Source organism: Nanorana parkeri, unplaced genomic scaffold (assembly GCF_000935625.1).
Source record: "Nanorana parkeri isolate BGI_ZX_2015 unplaced genomic scaffold, ASM93562v1 scaffold1007, whole genome shotgun sequence".
Classification (NCBI taxonomy): domain Eukaryota; kingdom Metazoa; phylum Chordata; class Amphibia; order Anura; family Dicroglossidae; genus Nanorana; species Nanorana parkeri.
In genome coordinates, this window is record NW_017307275.1 from 505,053 (window position 1) to 524,002 (window position 18,950).

Sequence of the window (18,950 nt, forward strand, 5' to 3'; positions counted from 1 at the left end):
GTGGACCTCTGGTAAACTCACCAAGTTTAAAGTCCAGGCAGTGCATGATGCGTACAAAGCACACAGTCTGGTAAATTCTTACATTTTCCAGGACTGCAAAACATGAACATGCAGGATTCACTGCAAACACATTGCAGCAGAAAACCCACACCTCAAGGCTACACATCAGCCATTGAAAAAATGAGTGGCATATATATATGAAAAGATTTAGGGATGGTGTATAACAGAAAGTTGGTTGTGCTGGGCAAAATGCAGATGCAGGTGCTCGTGAATTGGGTTATTTAGTGTTTTCCCTTATATCTCCTGACATGTTTCTGAAGCTAACCATTTGCTATGTGAGATCCCATTTGTGCAGTAAAAGGAGTAAAAGTGGCTAATTTAGAAGGGTAGTGGTAGGCTTAGTGTTTCAGGAAAAAGGCAAGGGGTGTAGGTAATGTGGCAGTGTAAGCCAATGCCACGTGTAGTTTGGCAACTATGGCACCCAGGACTCTCAGCCAGAGGGGCTGAGAGGGTCCAGAGAGTAAACCATTTTATAAGGAAGAACCTGGCCTTTCAGATTCCTCCAGGTTTTCAGAATTGTAGCTGGGATCTTGAGCTCTGGAGATTTCCTAGAGCTCTAGGTGGGAGGAAATCTCCAGTCCTGGGGCCAGGTGTTGCCAATAACCAGCCTGGGCTGATCAGGTGGCTGAGAAGCCAGCCCAGTGCTCGTTGTTGAGTTGGAGCAGTGTGTGTGTGCGTGCAGGAAGCACACGGACACAGGCAGACTCAGGTGCATGCTGGACGCACAAGGGACAGCCGGGAGAGGCTGGGAGAGGTCAGGAAGGTTGGTGACCCAAGGGACCTGTTGGACACCGCTGAGAGAGTCCATGAGCCACTGCTGGGAGAGCAGTGTGAGTATCACACAGAGATGTGCTGAGAGGCTTAGAGCTGAGGAAAGCTACTAAGGACTGTATATGCTACAAAGGACTGTATATGCTGAAGAAGGCTGATTATCATGAGAAGTGCATAAATGTTGGCCTCTATGTGAACAAAAGACTGTCTGTTATGTTGCTGCTGCAAGCTGTCTTGTGTAACAGGTACTGAACAGATACTTTTTGTGTTTGCCCCTAAAGTGACATTAAACCCTCAGATTTTTTAACATAAAACAATACTGTAATGTGTGCCTTACTGTAATCCATGGTAGTTTCCCTTCTCTTCCTTTTTAATCTGTATCTGTTCTCATGCTCTGCAGAACTTCTGTTTTGCAGCAGACTGCCTTGTCTCAGGAATGGATACACAGTGTCTGTGTATCCGTTTGTATAGGCTTGTAATCTGAGCCAGCACTACAGGAAGAGGCCCTGAGCTGAAAAGGGAAGTTCTCCCCAAGCATGAGAAGACATGAGGATTTAAAAGGAAGAGCAGCAAAGAGAAGGGAAACTACCATGGATTACAGTAAGGCGCACATTACAGTATTGGTTTATGTTAAAAAATCTGAGGGTTTAATGTCACTTTAAAAAACTGCGTTTTACTTGAATTTCCTGGACTACAGTCGAGTGTCCTTGTTACAGTATGTTGAAGAAAAGAATTGAGGGATGTCAGAGGATAGAGGAAACTGGGGAGGGGTGGGGAAAAGGGAGATGTAGAAAAAAAAAAGGAGAGGGCAGAAATATTTTGGCTGAGTAGGAGGTAGTGGTAATTACAATATACTAGCACAAAATTCAGTATGGGGAGTCAGAAGTCAGGTACTAGGTTATTAGGAAAGGGCCTTGTTAGTCTGTTTGATTGTGGGGTGAAGGAATGCACATTACCCAGGTGTATGCTGTGTTTGTATTAAAGTGTAGCCAGCAGGCCCAGGTGAGCATGTTTTGTAGTAGTATGCCATTGGAAATGGCATACTACTTGTTAGTTTATCAAGCCTGAAATGAGATCTGGCGTGAAGATTTCCACTAATCAGAGATGATCAGTTTGTCAGCATTGAGGATATGAAACAACAGTGTTTTCCTGTAATTGTGTTTATGCTTGTGTGTGTGTGGGGGGGGGGCTGTGATGTAGTAGAGCATGGGCTGGCGTGAACTTTGGCAATTCACCCATTTAAGAGAGAGCGCTCAATTGTTTCAGTGTCTTTCAGTTACTAGCCATGTGATTCCGTTAACTGACCTTTGCTTTGTTTATCAAGTTTGATCCTTTGCTGCCTGCCCTGACCTTATGCTTTGTTTGACTATGATTATTGTATTTACCCTTTTGTGCCACGTTTTTGGAATCTGTGCCTGATTCTTCTCCTGAGTACGCTATCCCAAGGTGTGTGTGCCCCTGCTATTGGGCTCTGCATATCCAATTACTGAGAAGGAGTGAGATGTTTAGTGTAAAGGATTTAGTGTAGTTTATTAGAGTATAATTGGAGAGGAGCTGGAATTCTTCCAATATGGTTCGTAAGTTGGGAAGCATGATCAGTGTTTGTGAGAGGATCAGCAGTAGAATGTCAGCAACGCAAGTAGTTTGTATTCCTTTCAGTTCACCACCAATCCATGTATGTTGGGGTCTGCCTGATTTTGTCGTAAGAAGGGTTCAAGGGTCAGGATGAAGTTTAGGGCTAACAGGGGGCACCCCTGTCCTGTTCCATTTCAATTGTGGAATGTGTGCAATAGGTGGCCATTGACCCAAACTCAAGCTTGTGGGTTAGAATATATTAGAATATAAGAATATATTGCTATATATTTCTATTATTCTGGAAAGCATTTAAGTTTTAAAACTAGATGTTGGAGAATTGTTGACATAATGCCAGGCCATTCTGTAGAATCTTTGCATCTGTAGAAAAGAAAAGCACTCCTTTTTCATTTTTCATTTAAGCACCCAATGGGCTAAATTGAGTGTCATTGTAGTATTTTGCAGTGCCTCTTGGCCTGTTATGAAGCCCACTGGGTTGAGATCAGTCAACAAGGGTAAGAGGAACAAGAGAAGAAACAAGGAACAATTTGCTAGGATATAGTATACTGTATTTATAGATTTGGTCTACAGTTGCTACAATAAGCTTTTTTGTGCCCAGTGTCATGTAGAGATGGATCTCAGGGACTTCTTGCTGTGGTGTAGTGCTTTGAAAGCACGGAAGAAAGTGCTAGTAGAAGAGAATAGTGAGGTATTGAGAGGTATATTAAAGTCACCTCCTAGGATCAGTATCCCAGAGTTACATAGTTACATAGTATTTGAGGATGAATAAAGACATTAGTCCATCAAGTCCAACCTATTAGGATATCATTCTTAGGAGTACTACTTGTACCCCTGTATATTACGGTCCCTTAAGAAATCGTCCAAAAGTTTCTTGAACAATTCCACATTCTTTGCTGAAATTCCAGACCGTAACTGATCTGACTGTGAAGAACCCCCTTCGCCCCTTGTGCTGGAATTTTCTTTCCACCAATTTTAGGTGGTGGCCTCTAGTTTTTGTAATGGAGTTAATTTTAAACCGTTTATCGCTAATGTTGCTTCCACCATTGAACATCTTGTACATGGAAATCATATCCCCCTTAATCTAATCAAATTGTACCAGTTAATCCTTGCTAAAAGAGTCAAAGCCTTTTAGCAATTAGTGATATTCATCATGAAGGTCAATTGTCTTGTGTTGTCAAGTTTATAGGCTTCTGGTCTAGTTTGCCTTTAGGAAAAGGTAGTGACAGTCTCTCAGTTCTTCCTCTAGGGTGAAATGTAGTTTGTGTAATATTTAGTTTGAAAATAATTTTGTTGACTGAACTGGTGGCATTAAACACTGTTGGGTATCTAAAATTAGTTAACTTTAGAATGGAGTCATTGTGAAAGTGAGCCTCTTGGATAAAGGAAAAATGTGCTTTATGTTTGAATATGTTATGCAATGGGCGCAGAAGTACCCTTGTGCATTTAGTGATAGGAATTTCCACTTTGTTTGGTTTGGTAGGAATGATTGGGAGTAGTGGTTGCTATGGTACATGTGTAGGGTAGTTGTGAGTGAACACAAAAAAAAAAGGTGGAGGTCATCTAGATATGTGGGAGTATGTGAGTATGTGGTATAAGCTCAGTGGCACGCTCGTTTGCAAACCTTTTTTGTGGGGTTCCTTGAAGAGAAGTATGTATATACATCCTCAGTGTACAAAACTCATGTGAAATGCTGGATGCACTACATAGACAATTTATTCTGGATGTCTTTGGGTCCAAATCTGAATGCAGGTTATATACCACACTTTACAGCAAACCTACAGACAGTACCACACATTTTTACAAGTGGGTATCCCCGTACAATTATTGATCATGCCTTATCTTTAGCAATCCGCAGGTCAACTAGCAAAATGACTAAAACCACCCCTGATAGGATGCCGTTTGTCCAATGTTACAATGATGCATCTCAATTGGTATGTAAAACCACCTTGAAGAATTTGAACATTCACGCAGATAGGAATCTTGTCCAATCAGTTAAGGTGGCACCAATACATGTGTAAAGTTGCAATAAAATCCTACGTTCCAAAAACACAGAAGCGATATTAGGATGAGCATTGAGAAATTTACCAAGGGGGAAGAAAAAGACATATAGGTGTACATTTTACAACAAACAGACACTGAATTGAAAGGCATGGTCATTGAACATGTACCAGCAGGCCCCAGAGTGGGTGATAGAGACAACCGACTTTTGAGAAGGGAGGCATTTTGGATATACATGTTGGATACAGTGACTTCAAGGGGACTGAATACAAATCTCTCATTAGTTTGTTTCTTAGATTGAACAGTGATGTTGAACAGGGTCTCCATTTGTTCCAGTTTGGTTTTTTTGACATGGGTTACATGATTTATGGTCCCCTCCTTCATCCCCCAATCATAAGCATAATATATGTATCAATCTGATACGCAGTACGCTACATGCATTTAACATGCGTTCCATTAACACTTGGTTCTTAGGAACAATTGCTTCACTAATTATTTCAGTGTATTATAACCGCTGCCTTTTTGGTGCCTGACATATGTCATATTCTGTACATACAATCCAGTACGCAGCATACCACATGCATTTAACATGCGTTGTATTAGCACTTGCACTTGCACACAAGCAATTGCTTCACCAATCATTTCAGTGCATTATAACACTTCCTTTTGGTGTCTGACATGTGCCATATTCTGTGCATACAATCTGGTACACAGCATACCACATGCATTTAACATGCATTGCATTAGTATTTGATGCATAAGAATAGTTACATTTCAAACATTTCATTGTATTATAACAATGCCATATGGTGTTAGATTTGTGCCATATTCTGTGCATATAACCATGCTTTACACATTATATTGGTGTATGGTGACATTACCAGGAGGATTAGTTGGCGTTAGATTTTTTGCATATGGTGTAGGTTTGCAACAATGTCAGATCACCGCTGCTTGTGGCAACTAATAGGTCAGCATTCTTCCTATATATAATGTTTCTCAAAAGCAATCTTTGCACACCGTGCTGCTTCCTCACAAAGACTAGGGGACCTTTAAATGAAAAGCACAGAGCATCTGACATGTGCACAATTGCCTTTATTTCGGACAAACCAGTAAAAAAATTATACTCACAAAAGTGCAATAAAGTCGGTACTGAGAACGGTCTCTTAGTCAATACAGCAGGTCAACCCGGTTTAAAATTGATCCACACGGAGGACGCTACTCGGCTAGCTGGCATGCTGCTTCACAGCTGTTCGTCTGTGTGTGCAGCTGACTCATTTCTGTGGCAAGCACTCTTCATCAGAGCCACCAATCATAAGCATCACTGTGTGTTTGAGACCGGAAAAACCACCAATAGGAACGTCAACTGCTTTGGCCAATCATGGAGCTTCAACAGGTTGCCATGACGACCGCAAATGTTTATGTGCAGCCCAATCTGACAGGTAAAAAACTTGCCTCAACTCGGGGCTGTCTACATCTATACGGTGATTAAGGACTCCTCATAAATGGAGAGCAAATGTCCAAAGCAGAAAATGAAAAAAACAAAAGAGTAAACCCCCCCAAAAAACAGTGGTTTTTGCAGTTCTAAGTAAAAACATTGCAGCGGGCCAAACTCATTAGCATCCACAATTAAAAAATTAAAAGACAAAAAATGTAACACTTAGTACGCCTCTAAATTATTTGCATAAAAATTAAATTTAAAATTATATGCACATACAAACTAATACATCTAAAAAATAGCTTAAAAACCTAAAAAATACACATCTAAAACCACAGTATAGATGTATATACATAAACTCCAATCCTAAATGTAATATATATGCATATATGTCCATACCTATATATCCATATATATTATATTTCTTTAAAAAATGTGTGCATACACGCCACATGCGTTCCCACCCATTTGCACGCACACACAATACATACATCAGGGGAACACAGCATCATGAATGTGATGTCAGTCACCTCCTAAGTAACAGATTCTAACTCTACCCAATGACCAAACAATTGGGGAATTTTGTACAAACTAGGGAAACTACAGATAATATTAATCATATTCACCATATAAAAACTGTTAATTGATGAAATGACCAATAAATGGGGGGCAATTAAGAATTGATAAGGACATACCAGTGTGAGGATTCCTAGATTGTGATTGGATAACTGACCCAAACCCCTAGGTTGAAGAAACAGGACTTGCCATATAGAGGGATAGAAATCGACTCAAATAATTGGTGGACAAACAGAAAAGGAGGGTAATTATTTAAATCACTGCAGATATTTCAAAGGATTAATTTAGCCCATTGAGCACTAAACTGTTCAGTTGGTATATCCAGTGCATTTCACGTTCATACAATCTTGTATATCTCAAACTCATATCTCCATTGTCTGCAATGGCTTCTAGCCCAATCAACTTTAAATCTTGGGGTAAGGCATTGTGATGCATTAGAAAGTGTTTGGGCACAGAATGGTCCCTTTTATTAAGAATATTACTTTTATGCTCTCCAAACCTGACTCTTAGGGTCCTAGGTGTTCTCCCCACATAAAGTTTATTACAAGGGCAAAGAAGACCATGAACTACAAACTCGTTTCCACAGTTAATAAACTGACTAATTTGAAATATGGTGCATGAAGCCTATCATCTCCTTTTTTCTGTGCCACATGAAATAACAAGCACCACAATTCGGTACACCACATGTGTAGCATCCAACTTGCCCGAAAAGCCCAACTGATTGCTGTTTGTGTTTCATGGTCACCTGAATATAACTTTGGGGGTAGGGGGTAGTGAACTCTTCATAAATGGATTTTCCTTCAACACCCTCCAATGTCTTTTCAGGATCCTGGATACATTGAAGGCACCATGATTAAACTGAGTACAAAAAGACAACATTGTAACCATCCATGTTCTTCAATTTCATATCCTGTTCCTTGTTTTTTGAAAACAGCATCAAACACTTCATTTTTATAACCCTCTCCAGAAATGTTTATTTTAAAATGTTTCCTTGTTTAAGAAAATCCTCTGTATTAGTACATGTCCTTCTTAGTCACCCAAATTGTGCCTCTGGAATATCCTTTATCCATCTGGGATGGTGCCCACTTGATGCATGAATATAAGAATTCCCAGCTGCGGGACATAATAGATCCCTCTAAGCAATGGCTTAGTTCCAGGTCTAGAAACACTAGACTCATTTCATCTATCACATAGGTGAAATCAATCCCAAACTGATTAAGGTTACAGTAATTGACAAATTCAAGGAGCCTTTCTCGGCTACCTTCCCAGATTACAACTATATCAATATAACGGGCATAAAGGACCAGGTTTGCAACAAACGGATTATTAGTCCATATGGACACCTGCTCCGAATAGGCCATAAATAAATTTGCATAGCTTGGGGCAAACCTGGCCCCCATAGCAGTGCCCCTAGATTGCAAATAAAAGGAATCTAAAAATGAAAAATAGTTGTGTGTAAATATGTGTTCTATGGACTCTAAAAGAAAATGGATCTGTCGAGAATTAATGGATTCAGAATTGGCCAGAAAGAGTTGGGCGGCTTGTAGACCAAGTTGATGATCTATAGATGTATATAATGAGGAGACTAAGGATGCCCAAAGATAATCCACTTTCCACTGGTAATGTTTAAGTATCTCCAACATATGGCCTGAATCCCGGACAAAAGAGGGAAGCTCCCACACAAGAGGCTGTAGAAAGAAGTCAACATACCTGGCCAAGTTGTAGGTCAGACAGTTGATTCCCGCTATAATGGGCCTTCCAGGTAGCCTTTGAGAGTTCTTAGGAATTTTGTGCACTTTTGTGAGTATAATTTAATTACTGGTTTGTCTGAAATAAAGGCAATTCTGCACATGTCGGACGCTCTGTGTGTTTTTTTTTTTACAAGTGTAGGTTTTCTTAAAGGTTTCAGTTATGTCAATGAATAGGCACTGGCATTATAATATGCATTTCAGTATTTTTGTTGGCAAATGGTTTGTAGCAGTTTGTCACAATTTATTCTATTTGATTATATTCCTCCTGTGCCTTTTTTCCCAACACAGCGTTCAGGGAGGATTAGCCCCTGGTGAGTCCCATGGGCTGTAATACGCACTGGGGGCGGGAAGAGGTGGCACGTATATTGGTGAATGGCCACTCTACCTGCCTGTTAGATCAATCGGTCCGCCAAACCCCTCATTCTCTGATGTGTGAGGTGGCCTTCAGCTCTATCCAAAGGAGTGACTAAGCTTGCGTCTGCACCGCCCATACCCTCAGAGCTCAGCATGTGGGGTGGCTGTCATTGAGCTCTCTGTGCAGCGTCATGGGTCAGCTTGATACTGCCCATGACACTTACCCATCCCCCGCTTGTCAGTATGTGAGGAGTCTGCTGATTAGCATTGTGGCTGCCATGAAAAAATGTCATGGAGCACTCCTGGATAGTAATACACAAGGTAGGAGAGGGCCATCTGGTGTACATTTGTACACCCTTCTCATACAATTAATTTTACACAGGATGTTTGCTGTAAGGATGTTTGTGCTACTAATGTTTTTACCTTTCCACATCATTTAGATATGCAATATGGGTGGGATAATGACATTGTGATGTCAGGAGAGGGGTGGAACCTGTTTTTAGATGGTTTGTCACTGTGTATAAGTTCACACTATGTTCATAATGGTTGTCACTGTTATTTGTCTGATGAAGGGACCTCGATTAAGGTTCCAAAACGTTGCTCACATTTGGGATGCCATGTGTATCTGCCATCAATAAAAGGATGTATTGATGCATTGGACCTTGGTGTGCGGGTGACTATCTCATCTATGGTATAAGGCACACATGTTTTAGAGCCTGGGAGGGGGTGGTACTCATGTTAAAGATAAGGGATAGTATGTGGCACAGTTAGGAGAACCTTACTACTACCATACTGTAGCCTTACTGTAAACATAGAACCTTACAATAGATGTGTTGGAGTTTCAAAGTTTACAACTAGGACAACAGTTATACAGATAGAGCAAATATTAAAGACTTACAAATCAACTTAAATTTTATTTTTTGGGGGAGTTTATACCAAGTAATGTGCACAACATGCCTACCTTTTTGTAGGTGCAAAATTATTGTTATTGTGACACAAACAATAGTTAAAGTGACATTAAAGTATAAAAATTCCCCCCCCCACAATGTTAGTGTAAGGACTTACCTTAAATGATGCCTCTTGATCCAATCATCTTTTTTTCTGTAGTTATCAGCTATCCCTCCAGCGCTGGTGCTGTTCTCTGATCCAGTGCCAACTCCTCTGTTTTAACTGGCACTTCCTGTCCCATGGAGTCTGTGCAGGTGCACGCTGCTGCATATACTTACCTTGTGTCTCTCCTCGTCTCCCGGCCGAAGATCTGAACTGCGCATGCGCCCGCCCTAAGATCCTTTGCGGCCACCCGAGAATCTTCAGATGTTCGGATGTGATTGCGCGGCAAAGACACAGGTAAGTTTAAACTCTTTTTAAAAGTTTTTTTTAAATGTTTTTGCATATATCTACTGCTTGCTAGCAGTAGATATATGCAAACACCGCTGAGGGTTTAATAACCCTTTAAGACAAAACGCCAATCTTGAGTGTGCACAAGTATTTACCCCTTTTGCTATGAAACTCCTAAATAGGATGTGGTCCAGCCAATTAACTTCAGAAGTCATATAATTAATTGATAAAGGTCCATCTGTGCACAATCAAAGTGTCACATGATGTCAGTTTAAATACACATGTTCTGAAAGACCCCTGAGTCTGCAACACCACTAAGCAAGCAACATAAAGATCAACAAGCTACTCTATTTTAACAAAATGGAAAGAATATGGCACTACAATCCTGACAATAGAAGGCTGCCCACAAAAAAAATCACAGACACGGAAGAAGGGAATCAGAGATGCAACAAAACCCCCCAAAGATAACACTGAAGGAGCTGTAAAGATCCACAATGGAGATGGGAGTGGCCACACAAAACCCATTGCTAAAAGAAAAAAAAAGAATACATGTTTGAAGTTTACCAAACAGCATGTGATAGATTCCCCAAAGAAAGAAGATTTTTTGGCCAAATGAGACTAAAATTGAGCCTTTGGCCATCGTGGGAAATGCTATGTTTGGCACAAACTCAGCAGTTCCCATCACCCTGAGAATACTATACTCACAGTGAAGCATGGTGGTGGCATTATGTTGTGGGGATACTTTTCATTGGCAGGCACTGGAAAGCTAATATTAGGAAGCCAGAGTCAGGGACCTTGCACAAGCATCTGCACAAGTGCATGTGTCTAGTTTGGCTCATAGAGCTGTGCCTGCATTTTGGCGTATACGTGTTCATGTCTGTGTTGCATGCCTTAAAAGATTTGCGCAGGCATGCAAATGTGTGTAATTAGAATCCGGGTACCTAATGGGCTATTTAGGTTGTGACAGCTAGACCTCCTGTACTGAGTGATCATCAGCTAATCTGCTTTCCCTGAGATCATGTGTTCTGACTCTGATCATCTGTTACCAACCTGGCTTGACCATCTGCTGCTTTTCTGTACTCCTGCGACTTTGGCCTGTTTCTCAACCTCCACTAATGCCTAACACTCTGTACTGCACTGACCGCAAGTTATTGACCCCAGCTTGTCCCTGACCACGTTCCCGTCTGTCACCTTGGACTGCACAGTCCGCTTATTGACTATTTGGAAAAAACATATAAACAGCGCTCTCAGATGGGCAACAAATTAGCTTGGAGGCGTGTGTGCAGCCCTGGAAAACAGGAGGAGAACCTGTGGATTGTAAATATTCAAAAAACCAAGAAAGGGCGCAGAGAACACTAGCTAGTTAACAAAGTAGTGATGAAAAACTGAAGGTGGTGGCACTTACGTGTGAATGCCAGGATCTGGAGATGGACGGCCGGTATGGAGGATCTGGGCACTCGTGGTGTGGTGTCCGACTGTGATCGATGTATTAATCCAAGAGGTATATCCACGGGAGAGTGTAGATGAGAAGAGGGGACTTCGTCCGAAGTGCCGTGAGGGGTCTGTGCGGTGTGGGAGAGAGGCAGGGGGATCGCTGTGGTGTCGGCAATAGGCAGCGGGCAATGGACGGGGCTGTAACAGCCACAGCTGTGTGTGTCTCAGCGAGCGGTAACTGTCAGATCTGCTGGGGACCATGTGCAGAAGCAGCTGGCAGATGCCGCAAGTCGAATCCAATGACGTGTTGGAGAGGGATCATTCAGACAGGAACCGGGTGTTGGATAGGGCTGTGGCAGCCGTGGCCGCGTGTGTCAACGAGCCGTCTCTGTCGGGTCTGCTGGGGACAGTCAGACGCCGATACTTTGTTAACTAGCTAGTGTTCTCTGCGCCCTTTCTTGGTTTTTTGAATATTTTTTGAATATTTATTGACTATTTGGCTTGTTTGACTACAGCTCTTCTGGAACTCTGTCCCTTGGTGCTCCTCTCTGGTTCCTACTTTACTGTTACTGTAGTAACATCTTACGACATTTGTGCCAATCCATGTCCATGTGCTCCTGTTCTGCCATCCAGGAGCTCTGAGACTGGAGGTGCAAGGGAGGCTGCACTCATCAACTCAGACTCCACCCAGGTACTTAATATCTGGCAAAGATTAAAGGAAGAAGGGATGGCACTAAATGCAGGGCAATTGTTGCAGAAAGCCTATTTAAGTCTGCCATAGACCTGAGACTTGGATGGAGGTTCACTTTCCAGTAGGACAATGACCCTAAACATACTGCTAAAGCTACACTGGAGTGGTTTAAAGGGAAACATTTAAATGTCTTGGAATGGCCTGGTCAAAGCCCAGACTTCAATCCAAACTGTGAATCTGTAGCATGACTTGAAGATTTCTGTACATCAACAAAACTCATCTAACTCAAAGTAGTTGGAGACGTTTTGCATTGAAAAATGCGTAAAAAACCCAGTGGATTGATGTGCTAAGCCAAGAGAGACATACCCCAATAGATTTGAAGCTGTAATTGCATCAAATAGTAACACTATAAAGTATTTACTTTTTTGGGGGTTGGGAATTAAGCACAGACAATATTTTCTTTTCTTTTGTCTTAATTATTGTTTGTATCCCAATAAAAAATATTTTGCAACAACCTGCAAGTTGAGTACAAACCCCACAAAATAAAAATACCTGGATTTGTAATGACAGGCAATAATGCAATAAAACACCAAGAGGGGTGAATACTTTCACAAGGCACTGTATATTGTGAGAAGCAGTAAAAAACAAAACCATTGTCTAGTACTGCAAAGAAGTAGTAAAAGCCTGCATTTATAATAAGTATAATAAGCAAATATAACTGCCAATGTGTAGGTATTACACAGAGACAAGGTATGTAAAAACAGAACACATGTTGATTATTTATTCATCTTTTTTGTTTATCTAAAAAAAAAAAAACATTGAAAAGACTATGGATTTATTGACCACACTAAGAATATAATCAATAGCAACATCTTACCCTCTAATAAATACACAAGGACATAGTCTGAACTGCTATTTGCATATCAAAAAATAAACTGATTAAGAATTTCAAGGTTTGTTAGTCTATTGCGTGCTTTTTACATTTGAACTTGTCAGTTATATCTGAAGGAGTGAAATGCCATTGTTAAATATGACAGAGCTGTAGTAACTGATCTATCAGAAAGTGGCTTTTGTTTCTAGGGAAGAAAAAACCCCGAAAAGAATAACTACTGCAATGGAAGCAAAGATACAAAGTTCAAGTCACAGGTCAACAACTGATGGTGTCATTAGACAGAGAGGTCACATATATCAGCTTAAAAGTATTAAACCCACTCAACATAGCAGGTGACAGATGCTGAGCTCGTGAGACAATTTAATAGTGCTACTGAGTGTCCCTTCTAGTTACCTTGTCCTATTGAAAGCGACTAGTAGTAAACAATAAAAATCAATAAATAGAATTACGTTTAATTGAGTAATCCAAAATCTTTACGTTCTCTCTGAAACACTTTAATTATGTATATTTATTTTATCTGTAACACTAGTACACTTATGTTTTTCACAAAGGCTGCAAAAATTGAGTTACAATTGGTCTTGTACGAACTGGAATTTAATATGGATTTAGCAGATCCTGAATTTGTAAAATATTTATTAAACACTTGTGATGAGTAAATTCGTATGCCTTACTGATTCAACATGGATTGGGCAGAGCCACTACATTGCTTTTTGCAGTTATTTGATTTAGATGCACCATTGTAAACAGCAAATGAGTTGCGGCCTGACACCCAAAGAAAACATGCAGAAAAATGCTGAAAAAGTAGTTAGAATAATTAGTAGTAAAGAAAGCTTTCTAATACCAATACACACACAGTTACTATGTCCTAATATAGGATTTCTGACAAGAAGTGAATAAATCTGATATCACCTTTGCACGCATACATCTGAAAAAGCCCTTTAACTGTCTCTTGTGTGATTATACCAGTTATGAAGCAAGAAAGTTGAAAAAATATCTCTGTTTGCATACCGTGAATTGTCAATTTTAATGTAGCTTGTCCAGTTATGCTAGCAGAGGGACCTCCACACTGAAGAAACACATACAAACTCATGTGAAGCAATATAAATGAATGCTAGATTTGTCATATTTGCTTATGAGTGGGGTGGTGAAATTGCACACAATGAAGAAATATACAGAGAATACAATAATATTTTTCTGTCCTCATTACTGCTGGAAAAATAAATCATTAATATGAGGGTTACATGTGTTCTGACTCTTAAGTTGAAATTTGGAGGATAAGGGAAGACCTGTTTTCCCTGTAAAAGGCTGGGTGTTCCTGAGAAACTGGCATAATTAGGGGAAATTATACCACTGCTGACACCTTGATAGAGAACGCAGCTGTCTCCAGAGGAATTTTGTAGAACTCTTAAAGACCTCAGGTAAACTAGAACTTGTTTCACTGTGATAAGACACTCTGTGATGGCAGCTTTGACAAGTAAGAACTACTGTTATATATACTGTATATGCTCTAAGGAGGAAGAGACAGGGTAGTACAACAAATTAGCCAGGAGACTGAAATATATTTGTGTTGATTGTTATTTTTAAAAAAAACCTGTGCGTGGGCAGGACACTTATTACTTTGACATGTGGATTAATAAAAATAAATACCACACCCTACAACAGACTTTACTGAGTGGACTAAGCCCTTGTAAAACTCTATTTAAGGCAAATATTTCAATTGGTGAGAGTATGCAAAGGGCAAAAGTAAAGATCATTCTTCTGTTTAGAGTCTGCTGATCCACACTGAGAAGTAAGTTCTCTTCAGATGAACTTTGTATGCATATTGTTACAAGTACCATTGAAAGATGTAGCACATCACATGTGGCAGGTGTATGTTTAGGAAGGGAACTGTGTAAATATGCTAGAGGGAGAATTCTGTGGCTGGAGGGCATTTCACAGCCTGGGCGAGCACCTCATGTCCTCAAACAGAATCTGCCAGTTTGGGAGTTTGCTGTGGACTGGTGTAAATGTAATTTGGCAGTGGAGACCCCTAGCTGCAGAGAGTGGCAAGCAATGGCTGACCAGAAGCAAGAAGTAAGTGTTGTTGCCTGCAGCAACACAGGCAAAATTAGAACGGTTTACTTCATGTGAAAGATGTTGCAAAAGTCTTTCTAAATGCTTTCATAGGATTGCTGTGTGGGTAGCATGGCCCAAAGAACGCTGATCAGAATTGCTACCATCTCTTGTAGTCAAAGTTTCAGGGGGCCTATTGTGCGATGGGCTGAGGCTGCAATGACAAGTTGAAAAGGAAATTCTGGTAATGGAGAATATCTACTGTAGCTGGGTAATCCAGCAAGCCTCAGTTGAGGGTTAGCCATCTCCTCTGGAAACAGTTGTGAGTGTTTTGCCGGGAAACAAGAGTGGCACAAAGTTCTCAAAAAGATGTAATGCTGCTTCAACATGCAGGGAGATATGTTATGGAAATCCCTAACAAAACATGGAAGCAAGTGAGTTGCTTGAGATGCAATGAATGGAAGCATGCTTTCGCCAAATGTCACCTGACCTTGGATACACTGCCAGGTAATCTGGTCAGGCAGAGGTTTGTGTTGATGACGTGTCTGTAGTCACCCCTAGCAACTGTGGGAGAGTCCAAGTTAAGTCTGCAGAGGAAGACAAGGTGCATGTTGTGCCTGCTTCTATTTTTTGCCCTCTGGCCAGGTGGATGGAATGGCAGGTCCAAAAGAAGAGGAATAGTTTCTTCACAACCCCAACTCTCTAAATAAAGAAGGTAAATCCTCCGGTGGCATGTGATAAGGGCCAGTGCTGCCACTATGCAAACTAGGCAGCCGCCTAGGGTGCACTGCTGCCTAGGGCGCACTGCTACCTAGGGCACAGCCTTGACCTTTCACCCCCCCACAGTACAACCCATCTATTTCACATTGCAAAAGCCAATAGCAGGCTGGCTATTACACCCACCCACTGAGCACAGGAGCGAAACTGAGAGGCAACTTTCTTTCTCAGGTCTGCTGCTCCTCTGCTCAGTGGGTGGGGTTTCAATAGCCAGCATACTATTGGCTATTTCAAATTAAATTACATCCACCTGTCACCTGAGGAAGCTAGCCCGCAGGAGAATGGGGTACAAAATAGTCTGGCACCGGCCCTGCATGTGATAATATTTTATTGAGGGAGAACAGTGCTGGAAATGATATGTAAGAGAGAATGGCGTAAAAACTGTTTGCCATGAAGTGGGATTGACCCCAGTAGTGATGCCCTCTATGCTTTTGGAGAAAGACTTCCTCTGTGCAGTGTCCTATGCACTGGGAAAACAAATATTATTAATGCATCTGAAAATAATGTGTCAGCAAAGTGCTGATATAAATGTGGTAGGGGTGATCACTAAAGAGAGTATGCAGTTTCCCCTAGCAACAGTGCCAGAACTAGAGGTTTTTCCAGGAAAACTTTGGTGCTGCCTTGGTAGGTAAGAGTGTGCTCTCAATGATAGAACATAATTTGTATGTGTAAAAAAAGAGTCACAGGTTCACAGTATTGAAAATGTGTTGATGCATTCTGCTGTGACTAAAGATCTGGTGTGCTAAACTGACAATGAGCCTGGTCACATTGTGGAGTAGATCATTGTCACTAATGCAGAGAGAATGATAGTGGATATGGTGCATAAAAATGCTCTGGAAGGCAATTGTGTCAGTTAGCTGAGATGACATATTGGCTGTGGAACATTCCTCTTTTGTATGGGCTCAGATGGCAGCTCCAACTTCCTTCTCGTCTGGATTTATCCAACACTTCTCTGTCATGATATGAATACATGACAGCATCCAAGTTCTACAGTTCTTTTCCCCCACATCATCAGCAGCATTTGCTGACAATGTTCTCCGATTTTTTTTTTTTTACCGGATCTCTTCTGTTTCTTTTGTTCTTTTTTTTTTAAATGCATTTTTGCATTACCAAATGTGCCTACAGTTGTACACGTTTTTCTAGATACTTCCATGTCCACAGATGCTTCCATTTAATCACAAATGGACATCTACCTAATGTTGCTTGACATGAATCCTTTTATTGCCTAATTTCTAAACTCTATCAGCTACCTGTCCTCATCTTTCCCTATTAAACTACACCTTTTCAAATAACCTTTATTAATGCTAAAGGACTGAACAGTCCTCATAAACATTCCGCCCTCCTACGTGAAGTGAAATATTTCCGACTGATGTACTACTAGTCCAGGAAATCCACCTACTCTTCACTTCAAACATTTTCCACATCTGTTCCTGTCTTCTTCAAATAAGAATAAAGCTGGAGTCCTCATTGCGATCAACTCTTCTGTCTCCTTCCCGCTGACTAACGGCATCTCAGACCCTTTGGGTAGATATGGCATTCTCGTATGTACCATTAATAACATGTTGCGTACTATTGTTAATCTATATTCTCCGAATGTGGGTCAGACCAACTTTATGCGAAAAATCTTACGCCATATTACAAAAAATTGTCAAGATGTGTTGCTCATCGGAGGAGACTTTAATGCAATCAGCGATCCTCTCATGGATTTGCCCGCATTAAACAGCCGCTCTCACTACTCCCTTGGTAAACTTTTCCATGGATATGGCCTGCTCGATGTGTGGAGGTGTCAGCACAGCAGTGGAAAGCATTACACCTTTTTCTCCCACTCTCACCACTCCTATAAGGATAGGTATGTTTTTGACGGATTATGGAATACCCACAAAGCATTTATCAGGGGAGATGCAATTAAACTGCGCTCCTATGCAAAAAAACAACGCTCTTCCCAAATTGACCAACTACTACTCTCTATTACTAATACTGAAGAGCTTAATAAAAAATCACCTTCACATCTCTTATCCACCACCCTCCTTGAACTAAGACAAAAATTAAGATTATTCCTCCTCCACAAATGTGAGTACTTTTTGAAATATATTAAAGCAGACTCCTCTGCACTTGACAACAAGGCAGGCTCTTGACAAGGTAGAACATAGTCCCATAACAATTTTACACCCAAACTCCCATGCTGCTATGCCACCACCCTCCAATAATCCCCACCTCCCAATTAAGACACCACACTCGAGATTGGAGTTAAAATGGCTGTAGCAGCCTTTTATTAAAATTGCTACCATCTCTTGTAGTCAAAGTTTCAGGGGGCCTATTGTGCGATGGGCTGAGGCTGCAATGACAAGTTGAAAAGGAAATTCTGGTAATGGAGAATATCTACTGTAGCTGGGGAATCCAGCAAGCCTCAGTTGAGGGTTAGCCATCTCCTCTGGAAACAGTTGTGAGTGTTTTGCCGGGAAACAAGAGTGGCACAAAGTTCTCAAAAAGATGTAATGCTGCTTCAACATGCAGGGAGATATGTTATGGAAATCCCTAACAAAACATGGCAGCAAGTTGCTTGAGATGCAATGAATGGAAGCATGCTTTCGCCAAATGTCACCTGACCTTGGATACACTGCCAGGTAATCTGGTCAGGCAGAGGTTTGTGTTGATGACGTGTCTGTAGTCACCCCTAGCAACTGTGGGAGAGTCCAAGTTAAGTCTGCAGAGGAAGACAAGGTGCATGTTGTGCCTGCTTCTATTTTTTGCCCTCTGGCCAGGTGGATGGAATGGCAGGTCCAAAAGAAGAGGAATAGTTTCTTCACAACCCCAACTCTCTAAATAAAGAAGGTAAATCCTCCGGTGGCATGTGATAAGGGCCAGTGCTGCCACTATGCAAACTAGGCAGCCGCCTAGGGTGCACTGCTGCCTAGGGCGCACTGCTACCTAGGGCACAGCCTTGACCTTTCACCCCCCCACAGTACAACCCATCTATTTCACATTGCAAAAGCCAATAGCAGGCTGGCTATTACACCCACCCACTGAGCACAGGAGCGAAACTGAGAGGCAACTTTCTTTCTCAGGTCTGCTGCTCCTCTGCTCAGTGGGTGGGGTTTCAATAGCCAGCATACTATTGGCTATTTCAAATTAAATTACATCCACCTGTCACCTGAGGAAGCTAACCCGCAGGAGAATGGGGTTGCGCCACGGGAGGCGGGGGGGGGGGCACGCACTGGTTCTGCCCTA